The following is a 7,602-nucleotide window of genomic DNA, read 5'->3' as shown; positions in this document are numbered from 1 at the left end:
GGGGGGGGGGGGGGGGGGGGGGGGGGGGGGGGGGGGGGGGGGGGGGGGGGGGGGGGGGGGGGGGGGGGGGGGGGGGGGGGGGGGGGGGGGGGGGGCGGGGGGGGGGGGGGGGGGGGGGGGGGGGGGGGGGGGGGGGGGGGGGGGGGGGGGGGGGGGGGGGCGTGTGCTTCGATCGAGCAATCACGCAATCGTGCAAACCTGTCCACAGAGACGAAATTAATCGTAGAGAATGAGAGAAAAATGATGAGGGCGCGGAAAGCACGACAAGAGAAAAAGAAAAATTGGAGTTGCGTCGAAAAATGGACGAGTCCACTTTCTCGTGCGACGAGCGTCTCGATTGTTGTACTACACGGTCTCGATCTTAACATTATACCGATTATTACACCTATTAAAGCGCAACCGCGCGCTCCCCCCCTCGAGGGAGAAAAGAACAGAAGCGATAAAAAAAAGGGAAAGGAGGAGACGCGCAAGGAAGCATTTATTTCGCTCACTTTATCCAATTCTCGTGGATCAGCGTTGCGCGCGGTAATCTGTCAATCCTCAACTCCTAGCTACGTGTGCGCGCGCGTTCTCGCGCTCCCTTTATAAATTTATAAATTCTTTAACTTAACATTTAGGTACACCTTTAAGCAACGATTTGGTAACATCAGTCAAAACACTTTCACGCATCAGTCCAATGTGTATAAATAGCGTGCGTCGTCTAATCGATAAAAATCGCGGTGTGAAAAATGGATCAGTCCAAATCAGTCGTCGACCCGATCGTGTCGTGGATAACAGCTAAATAAACTACGCAACGAAATGTTGCGACCCTTTCTAGGACACAAACCAGATCACTCTCCTTGGTATGTATCATCTGTGCGAAACTGCGCGGCTCGCTGCGACGCGACACGCGCGAGTCGACCAATATTTTCAGTCTTTCATACTCGGAAGCCTAGCATTAGACGTGTGGTCTCTCGGTATCCTCGTCTAATCGTGATCGAATGCGCTCACGCTTGCTTTGTCCCGCGCTCTGTTCCGCTTTCGTTTCCGCTTTTACGCTAATGAAAAATCGAGAAACCTCGTTCGAAATAATCACACAACTTTTGCGTCCATCTAAAAGGAAAAAAACGTTTGGGATACTGTAGGGAATATTTGTAAAAAATACTCGCGATAAAAAGAAGTATTTCTACGATGCATGTATGAACGTTATTCTTTCAACCCTTGCGCTCGTCCCTATTCACAATTCTGGCGAGATTCCTGTTATATCGGAGATACGGAAGGCCAGTGACCCTGAAAACACTCGCGTGATTACCGATCGTCAACTCCGCAACACGATCCCGCAAATGACACCTTTCTTTCGCGGTATTCCTCTCGATTGCACCACATCTTTCTGCAAAATGTAAAACTCCGGCGATACGATAGATCGTCGAAGACTTCGACGGTATTCGTGTTACGAACATTCCCTGCCTTACTTGAAAGCGATGCACAACGGAACACGATAATGAAGAATGACGTTTCAATAGCTGTTCATGCCAAACTAACGAGTCCTCGATACACGTATCGAGCTATGAGCCGCTAGTAATATAGGTGGCTGCGGCATGACGTCATGTGTTGCAGGTATACATAACGCAAAAGCGAAGAATCGAACGAACGATAAACAAAGAAAAGGCGCTCGAATAAATCTCTATTAATATATAAATTGTAGTTAAATATTCAGTCAATTTACATTAATTTCATTAATAATTTATTACTCGCATAATATCGCACCGACCGCTGATCGGAGGACAAATACATACATGTACATGTATATGCAGGCGCGCGCTCGTGTATACGTGTGTATGTGTGCGTACATTTGTACGCACGAGTAATTGCACAAACATACACAAGTACGTCGTCACGCACACACATGTAGATATATGTTTGCGCGCGCGTGTGTGTATATATATATATATATATATATATATATATATATTTTTTTTTTTATAGATATATATATATTCGCAATTATATATTTGGCCATTTTTACAGTAGTCACAAATTCGTCTCATCGAATAAATCTACTAATTTAAATATTATCAATATCAGTTCTTTCTTGTCCTGACTACTATAAAATTGTGTTCGTTATTCTCATAATTTAAAGCTTCGTTCTACTTCCTCATCCTCTCCGTACCCTCGGTGTAACAATTTTTTTGCCTTCACTTTACCCCTCGACGCAATCCCTTTCTCCTTACTTGAATTAGCTGCGCTAATGCATCTCATGTCGCACGTAACTTCACGCGCTCGTACGAGTGCAAGCATAGAGATGCGCGAGATGGTTTCTTGGCATACGGAAAAAAAGCTTTGGCTGAATTAACCAAATATCTGGTCGAATATGAACGATTCAGAAATTCTGATTGAAGTAACCCGAATTCTGTTAACAAGTTAACAAGATTTTTGGTTGACTTGAACGGGTTACTTCAATCGGAATATCTGGATCGTTCATATTCGATCATAGATATTTGGTTAATTCAACCAAACCTTTTTCTCCGTGCACTTTCGAAACTCTCTCGCGATATGCCCGATGTGCGATTTCATTGGTGCAAATACTCGAGAAGATTTAGCACGATCGCGATCTACCACTGTCAACTCGAGAGGCGTACAACAATACATCCGATAAATTTTCCAACGATAGAGATACGAAGAGGTAACTTTGACCAATCACATCGCATCGATCAAAATCACCTTTGCTCCCGAAAAAAAAAAAACCTATCCGCGATAGTTACGACGATCTTGCGAAACAATCGTAAAGTATATTCGCATCGCCAACGCGTCATCCGACATCGTCCGAGACGTATTAAGTCGGATCGATTATACGAAACGCGAGAAATACGTGCGACGTAACGATGCGATATCGATGAAACATGCTTTACCATAAATTATCATAGCCTATCTATAAAAGCGACATGGACGCTACGTGCACGTACGAGCTACGAACACATCGATACACCAGCATCGATTCATCACACGAATCGATTTCACAGTGCACTTTTTACAGTAAAAAAAAAAAAGAAAATAGATAAAAGAAAAAGATGAATTCCCGCGCCACTAATCTATACGCAATACGCGCTTTTTTCTTCACCGATATACCGTCGAGTAGGGGAGACCGCTAATTGGCTGCAGAGTAAGTTGAACCGATAATTTCTGCTATTTTCTAACAAGTTACAGAATTAAGCAAGCAAGATTTTTAAACATGTCAAACATGGAACTGTGAAATTTCTGCGCGCTTGATTTTGAAATCTGGTAAAGAACAGTAGAAATAATCGACCTTGCCAACTTACCCCGGCAACCGATTAGTCCCGGTTTCCCTTACAATTTATCGCGTCAACGGAAGAGGCTGGAAAATCTGCAAGACGCAAATCAACAAGGCCGAATCAATTAACCGACCGGTTAATACGGATGATACGCGTCTCTCTCTGTGTGTGTATGGGGATGTGTGTATGTCGCGCGTTTGTTTAACGATAAAGAAATGACTGTTCCTTCTGATCGTATTATCAACCAATAAAAGGGACAATGTAAAAAATAAAAAGGGATAGGTACGTGGGTTACGGCAGCTAGAAAACAAACTCATATCGCACAGGCGTCATTACGCGATTCTACAGCCCCGAAAGCATATTTTCAGTCATTTAGCAGCACGCCAAAGGCTGTCATATTTAGTTTCATTGCGACCGCTACGATGCAACCTTAATACAGTCTCACCCGAAACTTATTCTAGTCGCGATTTAAAGTTATTACAGCTCCGCTATATAATTCCGGCTCTATACGTGCGATACATTCTCACTATAATCTCTTCGCAACGTCGTTTCTCTGCCCTACTCGACTTACGTTTGTATTTCAGATGTATCGCGGACGTAATTCATCAGCGGAGATAACACAGTGCGAATCTCGTCTATATCACTATAAGTCAATTTCACTTCCATCATAAACCGGTTCGAGAAAGTCTCATCTGTCACGATAATATTTCCTATTCCAACACTTTACCGGCCTAGCTATACTGATTCTATTATGATTATAGTCTCGCCAAAGAGTCTCGTCATACAATGATTCCGATACAAAACACAGCGATCCCACTTATCGTACCACCCTGAATTCGGGATTGGTATCACAATCGATTCGCTCGTAGTCGCGTTTTCCTCATAACTGCGTTCTCGATACCGATTCGCAAAAGTTGTGAAAGTTTGAGAAAAGTTCACTTGACAAAGCACGCGATTTGAAACAATTTTATCTGCAAGAAAAACGAATTTCTCATTACCGAGCCAAATTGAACCGAATAATCGAGATTTAAGTCAATAAGCGCGCATATGCGAATCTCCTTTTTCTACTTGCAATGTAGTACTGGGCGCGAAACTCAGCTTTAATCGTGCCACGAACGTCGTACGTAAGTTGTAGATTCGCGACATATGTACAATCGTCGGTATTTTATTAAAATATAATTCGCATTGCACGCTGACGAAGTATGCGAATACAGCTTCTATCATTTCGAGAGGCGAAAGAGGAGAGAGAGAGAGAGAGAGAGACAGAGAGACAAAGAAAGGAAGGAAAGAGGAGAAAGAGAGAGAGGGAGAAAAAAGAGGAAAGGCAAGAGAAAGGGGAGAAAAACGCGTATAAGCCATCGTTCCCAAACCACACGAAAAGACATTCTAATTTGTTGAACTTTCTCTCAATGCCTTTAAAACTCATTCCGTACTTTTGCGTGATTTTAGTCGTATTATCAATCGCGCGAAGATATTTTCTCCGTTATTTTCCAAAAAGATTAGAAAAATTATAGCACAATTAATAAAATGCAACCGGTGGAAGACACTCCAAAGTGCTATAGACCGCGAAATGAATGTAAAGGAAACGTACAGAATAAAACATTCCGGCTGGATATTACACAAGTGGAATTACTCTGACTGCATAAAATATATTCTAGAGCAGGAGCTTTTCATCAAATATACCTCAACAAACCAGACAACAGTGACGAAATAGCAATAACAGCGAAAATAATGATGATAATAATAATAATAGTAACAGAATAGTAGTAGTAATAGCAGAAGCAGCAGAGCAATAGTAGTAATAGGAGTAATAGTGGTAGTAGCAGTAGCAGCAGCAGTAGTGATAGTAGTAGTAATTTTTGTAGTATAGTAGTAGTATATAATAATAATACCAATAATAATATTAATAACAATATTAACAGCAATACTATTATTAGTACTAATTAATATTCACGATAGTAATTGCGCGATACGCATAATGTGAATACAATAATAATCCACGTAATAACAAAGTGATAAGGTACTTTATGTAAAATTCGTTAGGTATCGTAAAGAACATAAGTCTATATAGCCCGCTAAAGCGTTTAATGTGGAATGAATATATTAGAGTAAAATATATTGTTTGTATTGGTGTTTGTGCGTGCGTGTGTGCGTGCCTGCGTGCGTGTGTGTGTTTGGGAAGGTGGAGGGAGGTGCGCGCGTGTATTAAATTATTACATATCTCATCTTTTCAGATTCAAGCAACGATAAAAAATTACTCTATAAAGAATATTTCCCGCAGACCGAAAGAATAAAGCATCTGTCCTTTACTTTTTTGCCTCTTGATGTTCTCGTCATCTATTGAAATCATTAGAACCACGTACAGATCAGGCAATATTTAATATCGAAAAGATTTAGCCTATTTCGAGGCTCGCTTGCAGTCTTATCGAAACTTATTTTTGGACGTCTTTACCTATAATTAATTGGACGATTGTGTCTTGTGGACACTGAAAGAAGCCTTCTCCGCAGTATCTTCGTTATCGCCACGTTATCTAACTAATAAAGCCTAAATTAGTTGACGTTTCATAGCCAATGAACGCTCATGACACGGTTTCGACAAACATTTTTACGAGGTCTCGCCCCGTACCGCGAAACAATGTCGAAGCTTCAACTAAAACATCTACGACCACGTTTGAATCTCAAATCAGCCATCTTGAGATTGAAACATCTATAATAACGATCGACTCGGATTTCAATGTTGTAGACACATTGAAATGAGGTGTACGTTTAATCGTGAAAGAAATCACACACGACGATCGATGCGAGGCACATTTTCCTGTGTCTGTAACATCGGGAATTGGAGTCAACGATATTATTCACCGATATCAATCCCCCAAAACGATATAAAAACTAAAGTTCGCGCGTATCCAATTTATCGTATCCCACATCGTGTGGACCGATCGTTCGTACGTTCCTGCGCGATACGTAGATTTGAACGGGGACAAAGGAGTTAAAGAGAAACGAAAATAATCAAATGAAGTAAAAGAAACAAAATATAGAAGGGACATATTCTAGAGATATACACGTGTATAAGTACGAGTAATTATAACGTTAATATTACGGTTCTATTTTGATCCATTGGCACCGGGTCCCGTAAACCATAACACCGATACGTAAATCTTGAGTAGAAAAGCGTGAGTGATCGCTTCCGTGAGAGAACAAACGATTCACCGATTTGAAGGATAACGCGAAAATGGGGATCGACTTAAAAATCAATTCGGAAAGCCTAATTTATACATATAAATCATTCGATTGCACTCCCGTCAGTCTCACTTTTTCTCGTCGCACTTTGTCAACCGACCGAATTGTCACCTTTTCGGAAATTCGGGAGCGCGATGTCAACGATATCACCGTCTCGTCATAACGACCGAAACATTATACGTACATATATATGTGTATATAAAAAAATATAGAAATATATAAAATAATCGCGCGATCCAGAATTGCAGCAATTTCCAGTCCGCGTGATAGTGTGACAATGTGATACACCTACCACGTACGTTTGTATTTGGAAGCACTGATTTCTCTCGGAGCTGATTTCTCTCGCCTTTACGGAAATTGTTGCCAAACAGACGAACGAGGAAGATTCGAGTACACGCAAACACGACGGCGACGGCATCTCGACGCAACCTCTGTCGGAAAAGAACAGAGCTGCGCTCAATAATCGCATCTTCCTCGATCTGTTGAGTGGCTAAAAGAGAACCCACAAACTCGGAGTCTTGTATACTCTGACTGGTCCCAAATGTCGAACCCATTACAATCAATAAGCGACAATAACGTAACGTAACGCAACGTAACGTAACAATCGCATCTTGTGCGTTGGCACTCGGAGAGTCGTCTTCTCACCACTCGCCTTTATCTTCGACAACTTCATTTCAGCTCCTCATACACGACTCGCACCTTCGTAATAAGCCGTTAAAAGAGCGCCGCGAGCGTCTCTCTTGACGATTGTCGCTAACTTTCAGTTTCGACGTAATGAACAATCATCATAGGCATCATCGACAAAAAAATTAGCACAGGCGCGATGTCAAACAGCGACAAATCTCGATGGTGTTAACGGGTTAATGCACGAGCAAAATCAGACGACTAGGCATTAAATGCACGTCAAAGTGATCATCGTCATTATTACGGAGCGACGCGACGAGGGGGATCGAATAGCATCGGCTAGACAAAACGGACCACGAGAGCCGGAGAAGTGAACGACGCGATTCTCCGTGGAGCGAGGGTGGCTACACTAGGTGCAACTCTCTCTCTCTCTCTCTCTCTCTCTCTCTCTCTCTCTCTCTCTCTCTCT

The 7,602-nt window shown here is 42.2% G+C and overlaps 1 protein-coding gene across 4 annotated transcripts in view; it reads right to left on the bottom strand.

The window, feature by feature from the left end:
* Window positions 1-7,602, bottom strand: part of LOC116842865 (broad-complex core protein) — a 64,267-nt gene that overhangs the window by 12,277 nt on the left and 44,388 nt on the right. The gene's annotated exons all lie outside the window — the stretch shown is intronic.

The sequence above is a fragment of the Odontomachus brunneus genome, unplaced genomic scaffold, assembly GCF_010583005.1.
Source record: "Odontomachus brunneus isolate Ranch 3 - 2012 unplaced genomic scaffold, Obru_v1 Obru_scaffold_028, whole genome shotgun sequence".
NCBI lineage: Eukaryota > Metazoa > Arthropoda > Insecta > Hymenoptera > Formicidae > Odontomachus > Odontomachus brunneus.
Note: the sequence above shows the minus strand (reverse complement) of the source record. Positions and strands in the feature narration are given on the sequence as shown.